This window comes from Manis javanica, chromosome 1, assembly GCF_040802235.1.
Source record: "Manis javanica isolate MJ-LG chromosome 1, MJ_LKY, whole genome shotgun sequence".
NCBI lineage: Eukaryota > Metazoa > Chordata > Mammalia > Pholidota > Manidae > Manis > Manis javanica.
The window spans coordinates 23279740-23306375 of record NC_133156.1 but is presented as its reverse complement, the minus strand read 5'-3'; the positions used below and the strand labels follow the sequence as shown (position 1 = coordinate 23306375).

The 26636-nt window shown below is 34.9% G+C and overlaps 2 long non-coding RNA genes across 14 annotated transcripts in view; one reads left to right on the top strand and one right to left on the bottom strand.

Annotated features, from left to right (window-relative positions):
* Nucleotides 1-26636, bottom strand: part of LOC140848049 (uncharacterized) — a 106194-nt gene that overhangs the window by 49161 nt on the left and 30397 nt on the right. For 9 of the 13 annotated variants that reach the window (XR_012128578.1, XR_012128583.1, XR_012128579.1 and 6 more), the window contains 3 exons: nt 12277-12371; nt 5096-5162; nt 4615-4670 (listed from right to left, as the gene is read on the bottom strand). This is a non-coding gene — a long non-coding RNA (uncharacterized lncRNA). The remainder of the gene's footprint in view (nt 1-4614; nt 4671-5095; nt 5163-12276; nt 12372-26636) is intronic. The other 4 variants (XR_012128582.1, XR_012128577.1, XR_012128581.1 and 1 more) reach the window with 3 other exon arrangements.
* Nucleotides 17964-21592, top strand: LOC140848051 (uncharacterized). Its single transcript, XR_012128589.1, has 2 exons — nt 17964-18688; nt 20749-21592. It is a non-coding gene; the product is annotated as an uncharacterized lncRNA (long non-coding RNA).

Sequence of the window (26636 nt, the reverse complement as noted above, 5' to 3'; positions counted from 1 at the left end):
GGCTAAAAGCAAAATCTACCTTCCCCAGCTAGATAAGAAAAGCGCTCTAGTGGCTAGATGAAGAGCCAAAAAATGAGAGCTATTAAAAAAAAAATTCAGAAAAAAAATTCAGAAAAGAACCAATCAGTTTTTGTCATTTATCTTTATACAACAGTCTTAGTTCCAGGTCTGGTGGTTTATATTCTGGCTTATGAGCTCTTAATTACCTCTATTGGCTTTTGATATATATCAACTTTTCATTCTTATGATCTTCTAAGAAAAAAGTAGTTAATTTGAAAGATGAGACAAAATAAAATGTTTTTCTTAAGAAATCAACTTGAACATCAATCGGAATAAATGGGAATCTAATTATCTTAGTTTTCTTTCCATATTAGGTGTTGAATTTAATACAAAATTTTAGTTACAGTAAAATAATTATAAACTTTATATAAATTAATGGTTTTTCCTCTTACCTCACTGCAAATGGTATTTGCAACTTTTTTGTTTCCACTGACATTTTTGTTTAGGGCATATTTACTTTTCATCTTACACTACTATAATTTCAGTTCATCTAGTTTACATAAGGCATTAATGCATTTAACAAAAACACTAAAAAATTCTATGCATGTTTCCTAAGCCCTAAAATCATCCTGACTGCAACAGAACTCACTGGTCAATTTCAGTATTGCAAATTTTCTCATTAAGTAGCAGAAATAATTTCTTGAGGCAGGAACGATATAGAACAATGAATGTGAAGCCAGAAGACCTAAGATGGAATCCTGGCTCTGTCTTTTATGAATCTTTATCTTGGTTTATTTCAGTACACAGAGCCTCAGTGTGCTTTATATAAAATGAGCCCATTAATGCCTACTTGAAAGCCCTGTTAAGATTATACAATCTTAAACTTTCATGAGCTTATCTAATAGCAAACAGGTATTCAATAAACACCTGCTGCATCTAAATTTATAATAGTGGGATTTGAAGTACACTTATGACCAATTTAGGTATCAGTTGACTATAATTCAACATGAACCAACTGTGTTGATGACAAAGAGAATGCTGGTGGAATCAGGTTGCATCAATAGATGTATCTTATTCATAAGAGACACACTCTATTTTGCACCTCAAACCACACTAAGTACAATGGGTTCAGTTTTATATACAGTATTTTAATAGCAATACTGACAAATACAGCAGATCCAAAGTGGAACATATAGGACACTATATGGTCTAGAATTTATACTATGAGACTGAGAGACCTGACTAGGTATGCTTAGCCTTAAGAAAACATACAAAAACTATTTTTAAAAGGTTTATTTAGGACCTAAGGATAAAGTTATATGCTAAACTGAAATCTGCTCTATTATGAGAATTTTATTTTGTCCTCTCAGTTACTGCTCACATAAATGCAATTTATAACATTAAGGAAAAATTTATTATGGTTCTAATTATAATAATCTGAGCACTAAAATAAAATTAATACAGATCAATTTAAAAATTGACTTTTAGAAAAATTCAGTGTATTTTACTAAGCTGTCTCATTAAAAGATTTGGAGCACAAATTGCCCATTTTAAGTTCTGAGTATAGGGAACAAAATAAATAGGGGCATAAAGAAACAACCTGAAAAGCCAAATTTAAAAAAAGTAAAATTAAAAAAAAATAATTTTAACAATATTTAATATAACAGGAATAGTGAAACAAATAGTCTAGGAAAAATCAGGTGTGACCACTGACAACTCAACACATATTTATTTCAATTCTGCATTCAGTTTATTCCTGTTTTTTAAATGGAGATAACTTTGAAAACTCTCATTTCAGAAAAATAGGTAGTGATCAAGATGGCATGAGATAGTCTGGGGATGTTAACATATTGTATTTATGCTTAGAATTTGAAATCCGTATTATATAAGAGTTCATTATATTTATATATTAACTTCCTACTTAAATCAAGTCCTGTGCTATTAAATTATCTTATTTTCATTTTCCTAAGAAAACATCCACAGTAACTTTCTGAGTAACAAGTTCTCCATCATTCTTCTTCCCATCCTAAACCATGAAGTTGTTCAGGATGGGAAAACTAAATCCACCCCCTTTCTATAATTTTGGCACTAAAATTCAAATCTTATGGCTACAACTTTTTGTTGAGAGGGAAATAACACAACCTTGCCTTAAATGTAAAAGCTCAGATTTAATTCACTCATTCTGTTTAACACATAAATATGTCAAATATGTAAGACTTTGAGGACAGGAACACCTGGCATTTGATCAAACATTGTCTAATTCTCAAAAATAGCAGTTATTTGAACTGAAAAACAGCTGTAATATATTATGAACTTTTTGTTTGTTCATAAATTATAGAATACACAGTTTAGAACCTAAATTTGATATATTTACCAAATTAATATCAATTGATTATACCAGTAAGTTGGCAAAATCTTCTTTAGCACCAGTTCAAGTTCCAAAGGAGCAATGTTTTTTTCTCCAGTAGCACACATTTTTCTCCCATAAACATTCACACTATAAAATTATTCAGGATACTTAAAATTTCTTCATGACTGGCACAGGTAGATAGATAGCAGTTTACACTAGAGTAACTTTATATCACAAATAAATTTAAAATTGGAGAATTTTCAGTTATATCTAGTGACTCATATCAAAAGCATTAAATTTCATTGAAAACAACAGATTTTATATCATTTGCCATACTGATTACTTAGTGCTCTACTGATTACCATATTCTGATTTTATTTACAGTACTTTCAGTCAGTCCTACAATTACACTATTTATATTTCAAGAATTGGCAATATTTGCTAGAATATTGCTGTGTGATTACACGCCATTACTATTCTACCTTGATGACATTTCTAAATATTTATCTTGATAACTAGTCCAACATAAGAGTTTCTGCATTTTTTACTAGCCTAGCTCTTGATAGCAGGCAAATTTAGCAAGTCTTCTGAATTGCAAAATTTGTTTCCATCACTTCTGTTTACTACTGACACTGACAGCATTCAATAGTGAATTTCCTGCTTTATCTTGTTTCCTATTTATAAAGTCAATGTCTTAAGGTTTTTGCTGTTGTAGATGAAAAAGATAATAGTGATATTAGCTGCAGACAATACACCCAAAGATATTTTATTTAGCACCAAATGATACATTTGGCTATTTTAAATTGACAAAACAAAAACATATCATTTAAATATATGTAACCAAAACTGCAATGTGAAAAATCAAAGCACAGCTCAGAAACATAAAATTGGGAAAAAAGAAAAAAATATGAGAATTTCTGAATGTTTTACGTTAAGCAACAAAGGTTTAAGAGCCTTATCTTGAAAAAAAAAAAATTGGAAAACATTTCATCTCTTTACTCAGTTTGTTAAAATGAACCCATAACACTGTCATTTAATTTCAATGGCATCAATATATGGAACACCAATATTCCACAAGTTCTGGAACAGCCACCTTCCACAAATGAATAGCTTAAAAAAAAAAAAAAGCCTACCTTATAGAAGCAATGGTATTAAACAAACATTAAACAAATGAGGGAAGAGGGGATACCCACAGAATCATACAGAATCACTGACTACTGTCACTCTGTACCTATTTTTTTTCCGAGTATTGTTTAATTCAAAGTATCACCATTTTGGTATCTAAGATTAAAGGGAACTCCAGGCATACTTCCTAGAACAGACAACAGAAAGCACTCCAATTATGAAATACAGCAAATGACCTATGTTTAAAAGATGTTGGAGATTATCCGAGGAAGACTGTTTGCTTAGAAATTTACACAGGAGATGAAATGAGGCTAAGACTGTGACATCATTATCTGTGCCTATATATCTGTTAGAAGTGAAAATGGTACCTATTTATTTTTGAAAAGTGGATTGCCCTTCAGCCTGCAGTAAGAGTGCATGATCAATTGAAAAGATTTCTTTTTCTAAGAGTCAAGTTCAAGAAAAGCTGAGCTGGCTTCCAAGAGACCAATTAAGAAACTCAAGCCTTGATTATATAGGACTCTTTGGGGATCTGTAAATGTTTCCATTCTAGTTTTTCAGAGACAAAAATATAAAGTGAAAAAAATTAGAAGAAGTGACCTGTGCATTCAAACTAGCTCATTACTAAAAAATTTCAATATTTAATTGATTTGTACCCTAAACACTACTTACTGGGTTCAGTGCTGACCTTCTATAACAAGGTCACTGCTCAGCATATATACATTATTTACTGGTCACTAATGCAATGTATAAGGCAATACACGAGAACCAATGTAAGAGAGGAAAACTGACCTACCAGTTTTCATTTACATAGGGCAATCCCTTTACACCAAGAATAGAAACAGTTACACAGAGTTTCTTTAATTTAGAGACAAAGAATTAGCTCAAGGAATAGATGGAAATGAATCTTTATGTTAACCGATTTTAGGGAAATAAGTATCTTGTGCATTTAACATGACCCTGACTTTTTGTATGTAGGGATATTATATAAATTTCAGCTAACATGTTAAAATTATCCCCTTAGAATTTACAAGTTTCTTAAAAGTTAAATGAATCAGTTAAAATTTTTCTTATTTTAAGAGATGTACATGTGTACATATAAAAGGAAGGAAAAGGGATTGTCTTCCTGTTTTTCTTACCTCCTGAAGTTTAGCAGCTAAATTTTAAGCCTCTCACAAAGAAGTCGAAGTATAATCTAGTGAAATGTAAAAACAAACAAATGAAAAAAAAAACTGTTTCTCAAGTGGAGAGGATATCTTCCAATTTATAAGACCATAAAATAACTGTCAATAGGCCTGAATAATTGTGGTAATAAAACAAATCATTATTTATTTGTAAATTCTTTTGAAGGAAAAGGGTTTAAAATTGTGTTTCCCAGATTTAGAAATGATAGGGCCTGGTGTGAAATACCTTACAAAATAGAAACCTTACCTACGGTAATGGCATTATTCTTACTCTGAACTGGATTAAATTAATACAAAACTTTAATATGTAGCAGGTAACAGGAGCTTAGAAGTTATTGCAGGATGGTAGAAATAAATCAGAAATAAAGCAAAGCATGACACTAAACAGTAACTTTTTATATCAACCACAGGGGGACGACTACGAATTAATACTTACATGGTAGAAGCTGCTGGTCTAAGTAGGGTACTGTTTTATTATGATCTTCATTTTATCATTAATAAACCTAGGAAAGAAGTAAAGATGAAGACTTTAAAATTTTGATCACATTATATATGACAGAAAATTTTCAACTGAGTCTGACAATTGATTTTCTGATCCTTAAACAGCACAATCACAGATTATAAACATCCAGCAGCAGCATTTATATATTTCAGCCCAGAGTACTAGTGATAGTTTTCAAAGTTCACTTTCCTATTACCATTACCTTCTTAAAGTTTTAAAGTCACATATGTAACTGTGACTAAAACTCATATTTCAATGTCTGACTTGGAACGCACTAAGCTTCTGGAGAATATCATATAATTGCAGATAAATTCAAGATCACACCTCAAAAGTTACCCTTTTATTTATAAGAGTAGGAAGGATTAAAGGCCAGTATGCAAAGGAAGGAAACACTACAGCTCAACTTTAAAAAAAAAAAGAATTGAAAATATCTTAGTAACATAGACTGGTTAAAATGTTTGATTTCTGTGGGCCATAAGTTGTAGTTCTTACACCAACTAGTGGTTAAGTACTTATAAGACAAAGTAGAAAGAGTAGAATAAACCTATCCATGCTCTTAATTCAGCATTAAAACTTTAATATGTAGATTCTGATTCAGCAGGTATGGAAAAATACTTTATTCAGCATTAAGAGCATGATTGATTAGACCATCTTCACCAAAAAAAGGACAGGGCATTTTTTCCCCACATTTATTTGAAAAAATAACTATTTCAAATCCACCTAAAAATCAAGAGAATTCCAAAATGAACCCCAGCATCCTATCCCTGGCCCTCTAGTCAAGCTGTACTGAATTCTAATATTTTACCATGCTTACTTTGCTTTCCCAATTTTTTCTAAAGAAAAAAGCCTATATGTATAGTTGAGTCTTTTTTGTACCATGCCCTGATCCCATTCCTCTGTCTCTTAAGAGATAATCACAAACCTGAATTTGCTATTTTCTATGCATGTTTTTATATAATTACTATAAATTCAAATATTTACAATACATATCATTTTCAAGTTTTATATAAATGTTATCATACCATATATATCTTTCACATAAATGTCATATTGTATATAACCTTTTGCCATGTTTTACTTTGAAGACATTCATACATGATGACACCCACAGTTCTCACTTTAGTAGCAGCATAACAAACAGTCCATCGCATGGCTGTGTCACAATCTGCCACCTTCCTGTTGCTTAACATTTACATTGCTTTAGATTTTTTCCTATTAAAAGTAAAATAAACAAGACTTTTTCACACGTCTGAGTTTATCTACAACATCTGGGAATGAAATTGTTGGGTTCAAGCCTGTGTATATCTTCAGCTTTACTAGGCTATCACCAAATGCTCCCAAAAACAGCATATAAGTTCCCCCTTCTGTATTTTCTCCAATACTTGGAAATATATTTAAGATAAACAGTTACTATCTACAAGAAAATTTTTTAAAATTCTTAACCAATTCCTTCTGTTTTCATCAAGTGTAGGACTAACACAGGTATACTAAGAGTTCCAAACAAACAGAATGGACTAAAATTTGACCCAAGGCACTTGCACAAAAATAAAGCTCTCATAATAAAGATTTACATTATATGACTGAGGAAATAACAGGACCTAACCTAGAACTATTGTAGTAATGATAAGATTCATAATTAGTTATTGAGCTTATATCTGTGATGACCAAAGGGGAAAAAAAAGGCAGAAATGTAAATAGTTCATTGGTGTGAAGAATCCCACCCCCATTTCATCTGGGGAGGTGCTGCTCATATGTATGTGGTGCTTCTAAGAAAACTCAGAGCTTATAAAAGATACAGATTCCTGAGTTCCAGCTCCAGAGATTCTGATTCAGCAGGTATGGAAAAATACTTTATTACAGGTTAAATCTAGTGGTCCACAGACACTTTACACAGTAATTAATAGTAAAAAATACATGTTTTCAATATAAAGGTTTATGTAACTCACTTTTTGCTTAAAGGTAGGTAACAGTAACTAGTATGTTATCTGTCAAATTACATCAACATATTAAAGAAAACACTATAGTATTAGCAAAAAAAAAAAAATAGTCTCACTTTATGGTTGAATATGTTTGACTTCACAATGTTAGACCAGATTGTAGGATCATTTATTATTTCAGATAACTAAGCATATACTATGACAAAGTTTTTTTTTGATAGTATTAACAGGGAACTAATATTTTTGAGTTTACTGTGATTAGTAAGGGAAAACATTAAGAGTGGGAGTAATTAGCTATGATTTTAATGAAGATGACCAGGGAAAAAATATGGTTACTTTTCTAAAATAATGCTATTGCAAATGTCAGAACTGGGACATTAGGCCTATACAGTAATATAAAATGTCATTTGTAGTTTTCCACCAAGAATGTTACAAATGAAAATAGCAGTTTGAAAGAAATTCAATATTCACTTCCCTGTCACTACAACCTGTTGGAATTATTTACACACACAAGAGAAATGTGTTCAGATATTTAGGTTATACAAATCTGTGCAAATACAAATTGTAAAAATAAAAACTGTTCATTTATATTATTTGAAATTATGAAGTCCTATTTCCAAAAAAGACTTAGAAGAATTTGAACTTTCCATATATAAAAATTATTTTAATAGAAAAAGCAAAAACTTCTCAGTTTCCACCTGCAGCCTGCTTTGTCTTCAGTTACATACAGCACTAAAATGAACTATAGGGTGTAGCTCATTTTAGCTGTAGTGAAACCAACAAGAATTTGGACTTGTTTGGACTGCATTATAAAACAAAGATAATATGGGCTCAGAAAACGGCCCAGAAGTGAAAGAAACCCTCCTGCATGGTCACAGTCAACTTTTCTTTCCTCAATGTACTACCTTGCTTGTGTTATCAGCAGCTAATGATTAATGCTTTTTTTCCAGTTTTACAAGCTTAAAAATGAAAAACATGAAATATACCATACACACTTCCCGAAGCAAGATAGTTTTCCATTCAAACAGACGGAATTAAATGAATGAAAACCATAAATAGTAAAAAGCAGTTAAGAGTCTAAGAACTATAACTATCTACTATTCTCTTTAGAATGCTTTGGAAAAAAAACCACTTTTTTGCCAAGGAATGCATTCATCCTGCTGCATACAGGTCACACTGTCAATTGGGCCCTTCCCTCCTGGTTGTAAACACTGGTGGGTTCAGGCACGTTTGGTCACTGTTAACTGAGCTTGGATGTTCTGTACAACAGCTGACAAGCAGAGAAAAGTCCTGGCCCCTGCTTCCAGCTGTAAGGGACAAGAAGAAGGGCTGTGGTGATACGTGTTTGTTCACTGTTAGGTTGCTGCTAAAGAAGCTGAGAAAAGCATATGCAACTAAAGCAAGAAAACAATGGTTCAGAACCTACCTGGCAGGTCTGCTTATTCATTACATAGTTATTTAAGAAGGAGTATTTCTTTAAAAAGTGGGAAGGGAAGAGGAGAAAAAGAGACAAAATTGGTGTTTTGATTAGAAAGGGAACCTATAATGTACCTAAGAAAAAAAGTTAATGACATATGTAATGATCTGTAGCTCCCAGTATATATTTAACTGTTAAATTGTCAAAATTCTCAAGAGAGTTTTAACCAGGTTCAGGGTGAATTCACAGAGACTATCTTCCTTCCCTAGCTATTCTCCTAGAAGGTAATAGAGTATATAAACTTGAATCAAGAAATGACATTATATATTGTTTATAAAAAAACTCCAGGCATCCAGGTTCCACATATCTAATCACCACCATGTTTGATATTAGATATTATTAGCAAAGAACTAAGTTTTTAGGCCATAAAGTTTTTACAGAAATTCCAACTATTAAAAAAAATTTACGCATGTAATCTACTTTATGTAATCCAAAGCTAAAAACTTAGCAAGAATGTAATACAAACTGATGAAAACCAAATAAAAATATTTGTTCTATCAAATTAAATTTAAATGCAATTCTTTTATTTTAATACCTTAGACAATTTGTGATTCTGAAACTTAAAACGTCAGAAAAATGAGGACACATCTGCAGGTTATTTTTTTAAATGCTAGAATTGGCTTATAACTTTAAATATATTTAGTCAAGAAGGCTAGATTTGAGATGTATTAAAAGTACAAAACTTAGTAACATTCAAAATTTAGATCATAATATTTTATTTAAAAAGGAGAAAAGTCTTATTTTTATAAAAAGTGAATAATTTTTCTGCTAAAAAAATTTTTTAAAAAATGTAAAAATTCTGAGGATAACAAGATTACTAAATATGTTTATTTAGTATGAAAGCTATACAATAAAAAAGACTAAGAGGAAATATCAAAGGATTTTTGAAAATTAAGACATTTAGAAACAGTAACAAGTTAAACTACTAATCAGTGCATTAATCAGTTGCTGCAACTACATTTGAAACAACTTGCAGGCCTCTTCAAAGTAACTCTAACCATGAAAATAGAAAGGTAAAACTAAGCCAAATCATAACTTGTTAACAAACTATCAAAAGTGTGGCTTGTGATGCTGAGAATTGAAATCCTATTTCAAAATTATATTTAGTGAAAATATCATTACTAATTAAATACTGCCTTTTTGAAAATGATTATCAGAAAAAACAATTCTGATGCATTAGGTCTTATTTGAAGTAAAACAGAAATAGACAAACAATATGTTTGCTAGTCAAGAAAAAATACATAAAATACACACACATACAAAATTGCTTCAAATAAATATTTAAAAGATTGCATTAAGGAATTCATTTTATCTACTCTTTAATGAATCCACAGTAACACTATAAAACCTCTACTAAAAAAAGTTGTTATAGCTGAGAAATTGCTTAAAATATAAGTTGTCTTTATAAACTAGCTTTATACATCACTATCACATAAAAAATTTCGAGTCCCTTCATATGCACATGTTAAATTCTATCTATTCCAGTTTATCCAAGTATTCTTTCCCCCACTAAGCATAACTATTGCAAAAAAACAAAAACACTGACAGTATAATTAAGAATTTTTCCTGAAAACAAATGTTACTTAACTCTGAAAATATATTTAACCAAAAATACAAATATTGCACAAATCTATCACTGAGAAAAAAGATAACAATGAATCCTGCCCCCAAATTCTGACATAATGAGCTATATATACATATCGAGGCTTACATACAGATACTCAGGTCTGCAAATTTAAAACAGACAAAAATCCTTACAAAAATGCCCTTTAAGGGGTAAAGAATAGCCAATCACACACAGCACTTGAAAACCCTTATTAACCTCTCTCCTTAAAGTTAACGCATACAACTAACAATGTTAGTTTCTTATCCTCTTAAAGAACTGACCACATGCAAGAAAACTATGAATATCTACACTGATTCTTTCAGAGGTTAATTTAATAAGCTAAAAATGTAGAAGTTTATAAGTCGGTATATAGCTGTAAAGAGGGCAATTTCGTGATGCTAAATATTTGTGTCCAAACAATAAGTTCTGACAATTTCAAATATTCCATAGACTCTCTAAAACAAGACCAACTCTGGATTTATGTCTTTATCTACAATATAAAATCAAAAGCTATCTTTCTTCTCCCATTTAACTCATAAAGGTTTTGTGTAAAGGTACCTGGATTGAAAGTGATAAATTGAACCTGGATTTTTTTCCCCCAGAACCTCAGAAACCCTATTTGTCACTTTTCATCTGGATGTTCTCTTACCTAGAAAACACTGGTTAGGTTAGAGGGTGAAAAATTATATTCATTTTCACCCTATTCAAAGTAAGTTGTTTTTTTAATAACATTCTCAAATCAAAGTTACGAAGACATGCTATACACCCTGTAATTAACTGAAACAACCACCATAAAGTATAATGACACCAATACCTGAACTTCACCCTTATACTGAACTGATTTCTATTAAACTTTAATATTTTATTTAACTAAACAGTTAATGGATTCACATTCCTGGATTATTTACTTAATATCGCATAATACAGAATTATCTAATACTAACTGGTATTTTAACATACCAATATGTACCACAATGTTCAAAAATTCTGAAACACATCTGAGAATTTGCTTTAGGAAAATTTTAACATTGTTTAAAGATAAAAGTTCTATAACCATGATAATTATACTTCACTCTAAAGATTAAAATTATATTATGCTAATAAAAGCAAACCTGTATGATTTCAAATATCTGAATATTTTTAGGTGAAAAAAATTAAAGAAAAATACAGTGTATTTGAGTAAACCTCACTTTATTTAGCAAATAGTTCTAAAAAAACATATGGTTAATACTTTATCATGCGATTAACACTTTACTGTGTAAAAATTAACCAAGTAACACTTAGTACTACTGTTCAAAAAATTATTTTTCATTATACCAGATTATCTTGTAGAAAACAGTGAAAAATTTTACTATTAGTTGTTTTCAACAAAAACCATAAAAATCAAAGAAAACAAAGATGCTAGACAAGTGGTTCTAAGATTAAAGTACTTCTGAGGTAAAGACATAAGTCACTACAAGTTTTGGCATTTTACATTCGTAAAGAATTTGCAACTTTTGATATGAACAACTTAAATAATTTACTCAGTGTAGTTATGAGTAAGATACTAGTTTCTGCTTAAGACAGTGGGTTTTCAGTTTCAACTTAATTGCCACTTTTGGTTAGGAGAGTACTTGGAATTCTTTAAAATATTCTCTTGAAATAGCCTTTTAAAATATACTCATCTCATCTCATTTTATGATCTCTATCTGCCATTATACCTGTCAAGTATCCAAGCACCAAATTCTATTTGATTTAAACCTTCCATTTTATAAGATGCAAAGTCCACAACTCAGTTCTTTTACATATAACACTGCTGTAACAACCATAAGAAAAGACAAAAACCACTCTATGTATTTCTTTTGCAATAAATAAACTCAGTTCGAATTAGACCTAATACAGGGAGATTAAAGGATGAGAATACTAAGTAAATAAAAAAACGGAAGTTTTAATAAGCAAGAGAACTCAACCTTGGCCATTTCACAGGATTATTTCAGTCTATTAATACATCTTTATTGGTTTTGGCTAACCGAAAAGTTCTAGCTTTACTAATTGTCCAGACTAATTATATTTCAAAGATATAAAATTGCATGCTTTTAAAAATTCATTTGTATACCTTAATCTCCTATCATGTTCCAATGCATTATGTGAGTATTCAACCAAAGAAGTTCGGTTGTTCTCCAGAATTGGCTCTCTCCTAAAGGTCAAAACCTGCAATAAAAATGTCATGTATTATAGCATGAAGACACTCAACAGATTTCCGCCTCCTGCAGTTCCATCAGTTGTTCCCTGCACACAGAGGTAAGGTCTTCAAAATGACCCCAATCCTGTCTATATTCTAAGAAAGTCCAACTTGAAAATAATGTTCTTAAATAGAAAGAACTTGATTGGATACACCTGTGATATGCTTTATCATCTGACGACTCTTCAAACAAATTAGATTAATGTTTCTGCTTTCATTTCTCTTTAGGGCACTCATTTTCAAAGCGGTGTAGATGAATATGCGTGTGTGCGTGTGTGTGCGCGCGCAAATGTGTGCCTGTGTATACACATGTTAAGGACTGGTAAAGGGAACTCCGTAAGAAAAATTTCAGAAATACAGTCTGTGCTTCTAAAATCAAAATCACACAGCTTAAAATTACTAAAGGGATAGAGACAAATTTTTAACAATTTTTCTCTCCAAACTGTCCATTTTAATGATGACAGTTACTGTTATTTTCAGCTTCATTATTTTGCCATGCCTGAGTGGATAATAATGTTGGTATTTCCAAGTATCTTATGACATTACAGGACAAAATTTTAGAATTTAGTTTTTAAACAAATTGTTGTAACCAAATATATATTAGTGGCTTTTTCATATGTTCCACCGGAGTCTTACTGATTGAGTGGAAATAAACTATATAAAAATAGTAAATTGTTAAATTACCAAAAATTTGACATATACTATATTGGAGCCTTGATAATCTGAGTTTCCACTTTTAAGAAGAGCCTAGGAAAAGAAATGAAAACCAGAAAAGCCTTTATTCTTCTGCTGCCAAATATTTGATAAATGGCAAAAACCACACACACCATAACTCACAAACACCAAACCAAATACCATGACATTTTAAAAAATTAAATCATTTTTACATAGTCTTCATCAAAAGATTTAGATGAAATTTTCTATATTTGAGCACTCTGAAATTAAGGTATCTTAAAAGTCACAGAAGGAAAACAGTAGGAACTAATATGTGATCCATGCCAACTGTTAACTTTTTAAACAGAAGGGTAACAAAAAAAACTAGATAAAGAACAAAAGCAGTTTGGATGTAAGACAAATATTGAACGAAATGGGTATGATAAAAAAGTATGATTTTTTAAAATATAAAAAATAAACTTGAAATAGTAAAACTCAAATCTATTGCAGAATACAGCTTAATACTTAAGACCATGACAAGTCTTTTCAGTGCAAAGATTCTTCAGTGAAATAAGGTAGGACTAAACAAAATATATTAAACTTCTCATAATTGGATAAGAAATGGAATAAAATTCCACATAAAAGTGTTTGATATAAATTCCAGTATTTGAAACATATCTTTCTAAAAGGAAGACCCTTTAAAGCATTTCTAAGACAGGCAAGAGGGGGAAGAAGGCAAAAGAAAATGATTTCTCTACCAGAAGAGAAACTGGAAAGTCTCTAGTCTTTTGTACATGCAAATAATCAAATACAAAAACACGTATTAGTAATGTGATATTCTAAAATGATATGACTTTTGCAATATTTAGACAATCACGACCTTAAAGTTCTAATACTGTGACTCATAAAAAAGTGCAAAAACAGCTAAATTTAATTTTAAACACTTATTTGCAAGAAAGTGGTAGTTTATTACTGATTTCCTTTGGTCTGAAGAAATTGGGGCTACCAAATTTCAGCTCATCATAGTTTTTCTAGTTACATGCCAGAATTAGTTGCCTGACACAGTATTTCTAAGTTTGCTGAATAAATAACAAAAAGGAACAAACCTACAGTACAAAAATCATGTAATATAACAACTCCTTCTAAGATGTATTTTCTAGCTATAGTCATACCAATAATCTGTTTCTTCTAAAAAAGGGTTAAAAAGAAATCAATGTGGGGATTTTTAACATTAAAGAAACAAAAAAAAGATGAGCCAATTTTGGGCAAATTAATTTTTTTAAATCAGACATTTTTATAGAATAAGGTTTCAAAACAATGTGTAAATTTATACTGATATTTTTAATTGCAGAAAGCTTATGTATCATGTAAAGAAACATCTAGTACAGTTTTGGTTTTTTTTTTCTTTTTGTAAACCAAGTCCAATATTTCTGGATTAAAGAATTTTGTGACATTATGAATAGTTACTGAATACCAAAAAGTAAATAAACAAATAAAAATATCTCCACAAAACAGAAAACAGAAAAATGTCGTACAAAAAGTATGACAAAATTAAAGATCCAGAATATGAAAGCTATTTTGAAATTTTCATCCTTAGCTCTGGTGCCTATAAACATTAAAAGTGATATTAATCTGATTAGAAAAAATGCAGTTATATACAAACACCTGAGGCTACATTTTGTAAATGTACAACATAAGTGAAAACAAAGTGGAAAACTGCACTTTTACTTGGCTTTCAAAAATGGTATGGAGGACAAAAAAAATGAAAATCTATGCTACCAGGAAGGAAGACTGAGTCCTTACCTTCTCTACTTCCCTCTCCCCTACAATATGTAAATAAAGCTCTAAGAAGAGTTGAGCTACTGTAGCAACACCTTTTCCCACCATGGTTTTCCTGTGTTAATATGATTTTTTAGTCCTTAGAATAGAAAAAAAATTAGATTAATTTCTGCAGAGAAATACGGACAAATATATATAATATAATCAATTAATGGACATCTGTTGGAACTCACACCTAGATGCCCACAGATTAAAAATCAAAGTCTTACTCATATATAGCATCAACATGAAATGGAAAATATTTTGAGTGCTATGGAGTTTATTTAGGTGCTAGTGTGTTCTCAAGCTGTAAGTGTAGTTATTTTAAATACAGGAATCCTTCACTTCTTTTAAAATGGCTTATTAAAAAAAAGAATCCTTCACCTATCATCCCTGGAAACAAACAAAAATCCCATTAACCAAGGCACTATAAAAGTTTGGTAAATCTAATTACTCTGGTGGAATTTAAAGTCTTCCCCCACCTCACCCTCAAAACTCTCCAAGTCACTTGATTTGAATGAAAATTAAAACACGAAAAAAAAAAACAACAGTAAAAAAGCAAAACCCACTAGTTTCTGGAATCTTAGGTAAAATTACATTTACAATGCAATGGAGTCTCCTACTATTTCATCAAATCAAATTTTATAGACAGGATAATTAGCAACTCTTATGAAATTTTCATGAGATAATTCAAAATAAACAGCTTTGAAAAAAGGTAACGAACAAGGGTTCTGTAATTGCAATTCTTGTTATAAAAGGCAATACAAAATAGTAAGATTTATAAGCTCAGCTATTCCACTTATTGATACAAATTGTATTTACAGTACTACAGCGATTTATAAAACTCGTAGGATCTTTTCATTTGAATTATTTTCTAACAATGCATATTTGACCTAATGTGAGAATACAAACTATTGTTTCAAAATTTCAACTGCTATTCTTAAGAGGTCATAAATTTTTATTAAGTCGAAAAAATATTAAAAATACAGTTGTCTCCTTTATCAGTGCGTTTACCTACTTTCATTGAAAACCACACCCGCCTTTTATCAAGATGCAATGAAACAGAATGACAAGCTTGGTAATAAATAGAAATATATTGACGGCTGTCTCAAAAAACATTAAACAGAAATCAACTGAAAACCAACCAACCAAAAAAAAAAAAATACCCACAACCACACTGCTGTATGCAATATATTTCTTCATAATGAATTTATCCAGGGGATGAAATCACATATTGCACCTGTGCACTTACCTGTTGTCTAAATTAAACATGATAAATTTCTTGTTAATAAAGCTTTAAGTCCACTGCAGTAGCTGAATTAGCAAAACATATATATTTTAAATTAGATGTGAAAAGTTTAAAGAATATATCCACTTTTTATGGAAAATTCATTTTTAACATGAATAAGTTTCTTTTCGTCAAAAGAAACAATTCTCCTGTAATCTGCATTTAACAAACATTGGTAGGTTAAGATGAAAAATCTGTCAAAGGAATGAAAAACTTAAATCCTACAGTCAGGTTTTAACCAACAAAGAACGGGTCAAATATATAAAGCACTTGTAATTTCAGCCAGCAGAATTAGTTTTACGAAAATCGCCTCCACTGTTTTACTTTTAACCTACATTTAAGAACCACCCGAAAGTCCTTTATGGGTGAAAAAAAAATTAAACACTATTTTTTTTTTTTACTCCCCAAATTAACGTTTCGCAACTATTTCCGTGGATCTCCATAAGTGTAATTTTTCATAATGTCGAGAATTATAATCTGGTGTTCAACATTCAAACACCGTGTCCCGCTTCCTTTCAGCCAATCAGGGGGTAACAAGTCCGGGGTTTTGGGAGCTCCGTTAGACACAATTTGAAAACCACCACATCGCGCTCTCGCATTCTCCTGGGGAAACTCTCCTGGGGCGGGTCCCTCAGCCTTTATAGGAATCAATCAATCAGGAGTTACAGCGGCTCCAGGGGGAAGCGCCCTTCGGCCCGCTTCTGCAGAACGGTGCTCGCGGGCCGGGGAAGCGTTCCTCCTCCCGGCGAACAATCGAGTCCCGCCGCGCACACCACCGCCCGCATATTCGCCACCCGGAGCCGCGCGCCCCCGCGCACAGCCGCGCGGCGCCAAGGGGTTAATCTAGCGGGGCCTTCAGAGCAGGAAAGGACTCAAAAGCCAACGTTTTTAATGAGGAATTTTTACAAGTGCCTGTATCTATGAAGTATTACCTAAAGTTGACGCCATCACTGGCTCAAATCAGTCAAGAGTTGTCGAGTGAGATTTGATGGAAACTACCAGCTAAAATAAAATCACTAAAGGCAAAGACAAATAAATAAAAGCCCTCTTCCCTCCGCCTCAGAATTAAGAGTGATCCCAAGAGAAGGTGGGGACTGCAAAATTACCGTTAGGCTGTCCAGGAAAAGACCTTTTGAGAGGTAAACACCAAGACAGTTTCACAGACCGCTTTTTTTCCTCGGGACAATTTTCAGAGACTGGAGAAGGGAAACGCTGAGGAAAGGGCGACTCGGAGAGGAAATCGCAGCTGAAGCCCCACCTTTCATCGCACCCAAGAACCCCACGCCCGAAGGACACCGCGGGAGAGCTACCGACAGATCCGGAGCCAGAGGCGAAAGCCCAACATCTCCCCCGAGCCCCCCCCCCCGGCCCCGCGGAAGGCCGGGCGCGGTCAGCGCTGCCCCGCGGGCGCCTCCCGCTCGGCGGGTGAGACCGCGGCACAGGCTGCGCCCGCGGGGGACACCCGCCGCCGCGGCCGGGGAAACCGCAGTGAAAGGCGCTGGGCTCGGCAGCGGGGGAGGCGGTGCTTGTCCCGCTCTCGTCCAGGAGCCGCGCCGCAGCCCGTCCGCGTCCCGCTCAAACGCACCCCCTCCCCCACGCCCGGCCCCGGCGCTCCCGCCACGTCCCGCGCGCCACCGCCCCTCGCAGACACGCATTACCCCAAACCCAGCTCCTCACGCTGTTCGCAACTAAAACGAGGGCGGGCCCGATGCTCACTCCCTGCACCCCCATCGCCTGACGTCCCACCACTGCCACCTCCCGAGTCCCGCTCTGCCACTTCTTCAGTCAGGCTCTTACCGACTGCGCCAACCCTGGCGAAGCTCCAAGGATTGCCTTTTACTCGAAGAAATTTTTTGCGATTTTTTACTGGCTTTTCGGTAAACTCCTAGTGGCGCTTATACTCTCGGGCAGGTGACTCCGTCCCTCCCGCTAGATTGATGAGATCAGGCATCACTCGAAAATGGCGCCGAAAGCGCTGCGGCTCCTCATTCAAATTCGTTAGAGCCAACCCCGCCGCCCCGGGGCATGCCGGGAACGCGGGCTGCCTCCACAGCTGTCAATACCGCCTCCCAACCCTTCCCCATCCTTCCCGACACTTCTGCTCATGCGCAAGGTTCAACTCTCTTCCCCCCAACCTCCGTGTCCTGAACATGCGCAGAATAGTTGCTGTTCGCTCGCTGCTCCCCCTGCGTTTCCTCAGTTTCAGTCTTCCGACCTCCTGCGCGTGCGTGCGGCTCTCCGCCTGGGGCGGGCGAGGAGGGACCCGGGACTGCGAGTCCCAGGGTCAGGGGGTGACGTAGCAGTTGAAAGGCAGTTATTCCACTGCTCGAGGAGAGCAAATGAAGGGTGCAGATAAGGCGAAAAGAGAAGCCATTTTACTGCCGGTGTCTAAACTCCTGACATCGTGTGCGAGGCCACATGTATGAACACACGCGCACTTAACCAGTCCGGTCCGCGTCCAGAGCTCCTGGGGCGTGTCAGCGCCTTACAGGGGTTCGCAGACAAGCATGCCAGCAGCTCCGCCAGGTAGGTACTACTACACTCAGTTTGCAGACAGGAAACCGTGCCTCAGCCTGCGTGATTGGCCTAAGGAGGGCCAGGGGCCACGCACAGGGCGACCCGGCAGATCCCGGTGCCGGCTGAGCCCTGCCTCGCGGGGAGGCGGGCGGGGCGCGCACAGGCGCGTAGCCTGGCTGCTGGGCGGTTGTGCCCGCGCGCGCGAGCGCATGCAGGAGGGTCGCCCAGGTCCCGGCTTTAGGCTATCTGTTGCCAAGGAGCTTTCATTGCATCCAGTTTCTCTCACCGTCTTGTCCTTACACCTTCTCTTCGGTGAATGGGTGAATCCGCGTCTTTGGGTGTCACTTAGGGTGTTTTTTTAAATGGATGGTAAAGGGACTAAATGTAGCAGACAAGTTTCCATTGTGCGACGCCCGGATAAAGCAATAGCCAGATTGCCAAGTGTTGACAGTACTCCAGGCTGAGCACGGTTCTAAGCAAGCGCTTTTAAGAATCGTGTTTCTTGCTCGTCAACAGCCCTATTTAGTAGGTAGTATCCTCACTGCACACATGAGGACATCCGAGACCAGATTAAGAAACTTGCCCCCCAAATCTTAGAGCGAGTAACTAGAAGCACAAGACCTCGGCAAATCTGTGTCCACCTTTAAAAACAGGGCGCTATGATTGGGCAGATAACATTGACAATATTTTTCACCTTCCTTGAAACCTTTTTTAATGGTTCATTTGTCTGGGACAGTTATCCTACCGCCAACGGACCAGTCAAAATGAAACAAAACAAAATTTAAAAACAACTGCCATTCATCCAAAATGATTACATTTTAAGATTATTTTTGACTCGTTACTTTTTTCCTGACATCAAGTTTTACTGAGTTTACTAAAGAATCCAACAGTTTAAAATATGGGGTATTGCCAAGTTATGTCTAGTTTCTGTTGCAAAACAACTTGTGATGAACCATACCATTTGAGTATAGAGACATATGTCATTGTGAGGATAAATAAAACAATGGATATGAAAGTGCCTAAAGTACTAAGAGATAAGGAAATGGGAGGCTAGCATGATTTGCATTATTGAGTTACAACTGGGAAATAAAAAATCCTGGTTTACAGTCCTATTTAATAATTTGCAATCACCAATAAGTAACGTGGCAAAGCGGTATGTTTGTCTTACATCTCTAAGGAACTTCTATGCACGGGTTAAGTGCATGGACTGGAACGAAACAGCCTGGGAATCAGCTCTGCAACTTACTAGCTTTGTGATTGCGCATGAATTACTTTTTCTTAGTTGATCTTTTGTAACGCTAGTACTGCTCTGGGTTGTTGTAAGGATGTATATGAGCCAATATATTAAAGGCATTTGAACAGTGAATGATGTATCAATAAATGTTAGCTATTGTGAGTCATTTAAAAAACTACAGTAAGGGCCACTAGGAGTTAGCATTTGTTCAGGAGATGCTTAAAATGATATATGGGCCTAACAAATCATTTTTTCCAAATATGAGTAATGATTTGTCAGATAAATAAGGATGCTGATTTGTTTTGCCTTTCCATGAATAGTTTAATTGCTTTTCATAATTATTAAAGGGGAAAAAGGGAAAAAATCAGGCTAGTCTAAATATATAAAGTAAAAATCATCACATTTCTATCATCTAGAGATAAATACATCTTGTCTGTATACTTCATATGTACTTGTGGGGAGAATTGGCTAGAGGAAGTCTAGCTTGGTGGTATATTTGGGGGACTCTACTTGCAAGACTACTGGAATTTCACGATTACTAAATTGTTCACCTAGTCCTCTTTTGGATATAGTCTGTCAAGAGAATTCTAAAGTGATGATGATGTTGATAAATAGTGACATTTATTGAATACCTACTATGTGTCAGCTAAGCACATTATATGTGCATTTTGCCCTTGAATCTTCATATTAACTCATGAGGTGGATGCAGTTATCTCTATTTTGCAGACTAATGTATACATAGAAGTCACTTTTAGAAGATTTAAATCCTGTTTTGTTTAAAGTCCTATTTGATAAACCAAAAACCCCTTTATCAAAACTTTCTTTCCCCCATCAGAATGGGAGAAAACAAAATCAAGTAACATGGTTCCTATGTCTGAACAAAAAGCCCAACTGGAAAACAAAAAAAAGTTTTTAAAACAATTTTGTGTTTGACCACAAGGAGGTGCTAATTCCTGAGCTGAATTTTAAAGAAAAAAAAAAAGAGGTTTTACTTCAGATCATCATATTCACAGGTAAAAACTGGTAAGAATACCTTCTCTGAAATTTAATACTTCCACACACAATGATGTGCTTTATGAGAAGAAAGACCTCAATTATCTAGGTACTCAATTGCAGCAGAAGTTTTAGTTCCTTTCATCTTCAATAAAATGAAGAGTTCAGCAACCCTCCCCCACTTCCCACCGCCTACTTTGTTTGCATCCTCTTCTTGTCATACAGTAAGTAGACTGAGCTCATAATTTAAAATCTGAGGTTCTGCTTGGGACCTGGGATGCCATCACCAGAAGAAAACGGGAAGCGTGGGAAATAGGACCTTGTGACTCCAGTGTTTCCCCACCTGCTGTTCTCATGCATAAGTAAGCTGCACCTGATGAACACCGGCTTCCTCCTACTGTCTGGATGAGACAGAACTGTGAGAGCTATAGATGTATCTACCCTTTAAAAAAGAATGAAGACTCAAAGAAGAAACATTTTGAACAGTAACTTAAAACTTAGTGTACACTGGTGAATGTTGTAAAAACAATGTACTGAGATGGGTTTTTAAAAGTACCTTATATTTTCCTGTTGGTCTTGTTTCTTTGAGATGGACTTAGTTTTAAACCCTTTTACCTGGAAATAATTTTCTATTTATAAAATGTTGCAAAAAAAAAGTTCAAAGAATATCCATATCATTTGTTTGCTCTTGTGCAAGGTCTCTCTCTCTCTTCCCCCACACACATATATATATTTATATTCAAATTTTTTTCAAACCTTTAGAGGTTAAGTTATACAAATCCTGACCCTCACACGTAAATATTTGAAAGTGCATTTCCTATCAACTTCATACATTTACTTGAAATAAACTTCACTCTCCATCCATATTCCAGTTGTGTAGGTTGGTACTTGTAGCCTACAGTACATGTAGTACAGGAGACAGCCTGGGGTCAGGTACTAACTACATTTAGTTGTCATGACTCTTTAGCTTCATTTTTGGGGAATGTTTCTACAGCCTTTCTTAATCTTTTATGACCTTGACATTTTTGGAGACTGCAGCTTCATTTTGGAGACTCCATCCCCATTTTTAACAGAACATTACTTAATTTGTTTTTGTCTGATGCTTCCTCATGAGTAAATTGAGGTTGTGCATTCTCAGCTGGACTGCTGAGGACCAGGTGACACTGTGTCCTCAGGTATCACTTCTGGAAGTGCATATCCATCTCGCCCTCACTGATGATGTCAATTTTGATCACCTGGTACATATGTGGCCCCAGTTTTCCACTGTACAGTTACCAGTTTTTTTTCTTCTTGACAATTAATAAGCAATTGGTGGGGAAACATCTGGAGATATATCCTGCTTTTTTATAAAAATTCCCATTTAAGTTCAGCATCCAATATTGCTGAGATAAGCTTACCACAATGGTTGCAAAGTGATTCAGCAAATCTAGTCCGCCCACCACATTTACCAGTTAGCCCACAGCACTTTCCTGCAAAGAGCTCTCTCTTCTCCTCTATTTATCTATTTATTATCTGCATTAACTTACCCATTCCTATGTTTCTCCATTTCTCTATATGCTTTGTGTTCTTTCTACCTATATTTATACGTGTATATTTGGTACAGGTTTTTTCTGAACCACCTGTAGTTAAGTTATATACATCATGACCTTTCACCTCTAAATCTTTAAGTATGTGTTTAATTATTTTTGTGTTCAAATTGTCCCAGATTTAGTTAGTGAGAATGCCTTTAGTCTAGGTCCTGTGTGTCTGTGATATGCTTACATCATTTTTTTTTGAGCACTTTCTCACTTACTGGTATAGTAAGATGTCCAGTGTTTTTCTTGTCCTTACCCTGCCCCAGTCCTAGAATTAGCTTTTTCTCTAAGCAGCCCTGTTCCCTGTTATTGGACAATGGTATTAGGAATCAAGGATAGGTATGCTTACTGTTAATGAGGTATTTCTGCTTCCTGGACCTCTCAGGAGAGAGATCTAGGTGATATATACACACATACAAATATACATACACTGATATTTACATATGTTAATACCATGGGTTGAATTTTAAATTATTTTCATTATAATTGAGAGATATCATAGCAACGTTTATAAAGCTCTGAATAAAGGCAATGAAGTCACGATCTAAAGAGCTCAGGCAATTTTCACGCTGCCTTTTAGATAATTCTATACATATTATTTGATTCGGTCATTGAAGGAAATAGTTTTCTTTGTCTTTTTCCACTTAACATGTCATGAGCTTTTGGGTTACTATATCATTTTTGCAATCTTCATTCTAAATTGTTCTCCTACATATCATTAGCAGATTCTACCATTCTTCTATTGCAGTGCATTTAGGTTGTTTCCAATTTTTTTGTTATTATTAACAATTCTGAAGTTAACATTTTTATGCATCTACCTTTCCTGATTGACTTTATTATTTATGTGCTTACTTACTGTACTGGTGCACAGATGTAATCAAACATTTATCAAAGTCCAAAACAGAGCTGGATGCATAGAGATGAAAAATATGTAGTTACTATTTGCAGGGAGCTGAAAGGCTAATGGTAGAAAGATAAGTTCTTTAAAAATTATAAATTGATAAATAAAGAGGAAGAAATCTAACCCAGAGTAGGAACAGGTAGCCTGGGAGAGCTTTTCTGGAGCAGGTGACAGTTCAGTTGTGTCCTGGAGATATGTTAGTGGAGCCTTACGGGAGTGAAGTCATCCCAGTGTAAAAAACAGAGTGGAAAGAGGCCATTGAAAGCACTTTAAGCAGAATCACTGGAGTATAAGAAAACAAAGAAGTCAGGAAGAACCTGGCATGTTCAAGAAAATTCAGGTAGTTTGTGTGATTTGTTGCCTAGGTGCCTCTGGAGGAGTTCAGAAAAGTCAGCCTGATCAAGTGGATAGAGGTTGATGATGAAGGGCTTTGCGTGTCACCTTTATATTGATGTAATTGAAAAATCCTAAACCAATAAATAATATGATAAGATTTGTATGTATAGATTCATTTTAACAAGGGTGCTGGAGAACAGAATAGAAAATGCAAGAGCAGTGGCTGGGAGTCTTTCAAGGGCCATTGTAGTGTCCAGGCAAGAAATAAAGAGCGCTTGAACCACAGAAATGGAATGGAGGTGAAATGAAGTATGAAAGAGATGGGATTTGTTTATTCAATATTAATATGTAAGTTTTCCCAGGTAACTACTTAGAATCTACTCTGTCATATATTGTGCAAGGTACTGAGCATCTAGGAGTTTATAAAATAGCCACAGTTCCTCCCATTACGGTGCAGTCCAGTGGGAGAAACAGGGATTAAATTAATAATCATACAAACTACAGCTGTGATAAATACTGAAACAGAAAAATACAGGGTGCTATGAAAGCATTCACCACGGGGACCTAACACTGGAGGTTTAAGTAAGGCCTGACTGAGGCGGGACAGTTAAAGCTGAGACTTAGGAATTTGCTAGGCCAAAACAAAGGGCGAGCATTCTAGGCAAGGGAAGAGCATATGTTAAAGTCCCCAACAGCAAAGGCCCAATAAATTCAGTGCCCGTATGGCAAGAGCAGAGTATGTAAGGATGGAGGAAAGTCGAGAGGTAAGACCAAAGAGGTTTAGGAGCCTCTGCAAGTGGAGAGGGGAGAGGAGGGAGTATGTAGTGTGACTCCTAGTGAGCCTACTGGGTGGCTGGCTGGCTGTACCATTTCCTGAGATAGGGAAAGTAGAACAGGCTTGATGAATTTTGATATGAAATACTGCTTTTGAGGTGCCTGTGGCCTAAGTAGAACCTCATCTTCACATTAGGGATAAACAGAGTATTAGGATTGGACTTTTGATTTAGAAGTCTGGAATTAAGGGAAAGGTCTGGTTTGCATGTTGTCGACGGTTTAGACTGGATTGGATGAGATCATTGAGGGGGCGCTTAGGAAGATAGAAAGGCTCAACACAGGATCTTGGAGAATGTATTTGGTAGATACACAAAAAAATGTTTATGCAGGAAAAAATTTACTATAGACAGTAATTTACAATGACCATCTGAAAAATATTTTTGACATATAAAGTAGATAAGGGGTTAATATCCTCAATATATATAAAAAGGTAAGTAAATATAAGTTAACAAATACATAGCTAACAAAGAAGATAACCAAACACAGAAAAGAATTAATGAATATTCTAAAAGGTACAATCTCAAAATGAATGTAAAGAAGAGATATGTACAATAGCCAAGAATTGGAAGCAACCTAAGTGTCCATCAGTAGATGAATGGATAAAGAAGATGTGGTACATATACACAATGGAATATTATTCAGCCATAAGAAGAAAACAAATCCTACCATTTGCAACAACATGGATGGAGCTGGAGGGTATTATGCTCAGTGAAATAAGCCAGGCGAAGAAAAACAAGTACCAAATGATTTCACTCATCTGTGGAGTATAAGAACAAAACAGCAGCAGAATCACAGAACCGAAGAGTGGACTAACAGGTACCAAAGGGAAAGAGACTGGGGAGAATGGGAGGGTAGGGAGGGTTAAGGGTGGGGAAGAAGAAAGGAGGTATTATGATTAGCATGTATAATGTGGGGGGTGGGGGAAAGGGGAGGGCTTTGCAACACAGAGAAGACAAGTAGTGATTCTACAACATCTTATATGCTGATGGACAGTGACTGTAAAGGGGTTTGTGGGGGGGGCTTGGGTTAGGGGAGAGCCTAGTAAACATAATGTTCTTCAAAAAAATAAAAATAAATAAATTAAAAAAAAAAAGAGATATGTAAGTTTTCACCATCCTATCTTGTTATTGAATTTCTTTTTAAATCAACAATTTTGAGAGCATGGACTGTTAAGAGGCTGAAGGATGCTGTATTTATCAGGCTGATGACCACACAATTCTTACAAATCTGTTTTTTACAGCATTTGCTTCTCTTGTTCCTTCAAAAATTAGATCCCATTTGTTAGCAAGACTTTAGTGTTGTGACTGTCTTCATAGAACTTGCGAGACATGGAAAATCCTATTGAATGACCTTAAAGTATTCAAAGATATGCAAAATAAACTAAATATTGAAGTTAGCACAGTCTTAACGGTAGATGGAAGAATTAGGTTATGTGTAATTTTAATCTGGGGAGGCTCTTATAATTAACCCTACTTTGCTTGAGATGACATGGTTATTACCAGTGGGTCATAGTTTTAACTGGAGGAAGATGTAAAATTAAATGTAGAATGACTTAGTAAGCATATACTGTTATGACTTAGAAATGACATATATTTTAACTTTTGTAATGTTTAAGAAAATTAGGCCTATTAGATTATATATATCAGATTAATCTTGAAAGGTATAAGAAAATCTTAAACTATGTTCAAAGAACACGATATTTAAAGGAACTTAAAATTCTCTGTATAAGTTTATTAGATTTAAAAGAGTATAAGTTCTCAGAGAGGTTTTGTTTATGAATCAAACATTATTTGATTCAGGGAATAAGTGTTTTAAAATTGTAAATGCTAAATGTTTAAGGGACTTAAAAAGCCCTCTTAAAAGTGACTTGTTAAAGTTTACAAAGCATAACTAGATTTATAAGTTGAATTTAAAAGTTAAGAAACAATTATACATTTTAGTTCATAACTTGGACTAAAATTTAAATAACTCCTTAATAGTCTATTTGACACATAAAGTGTGCCCTCAAAGATAAGAAAAAGGAACCTCACATTGGTGGTATGAGCAAGTAAAGGCTAGTAGCGGTGTAAATTAAAACAGCCCTTC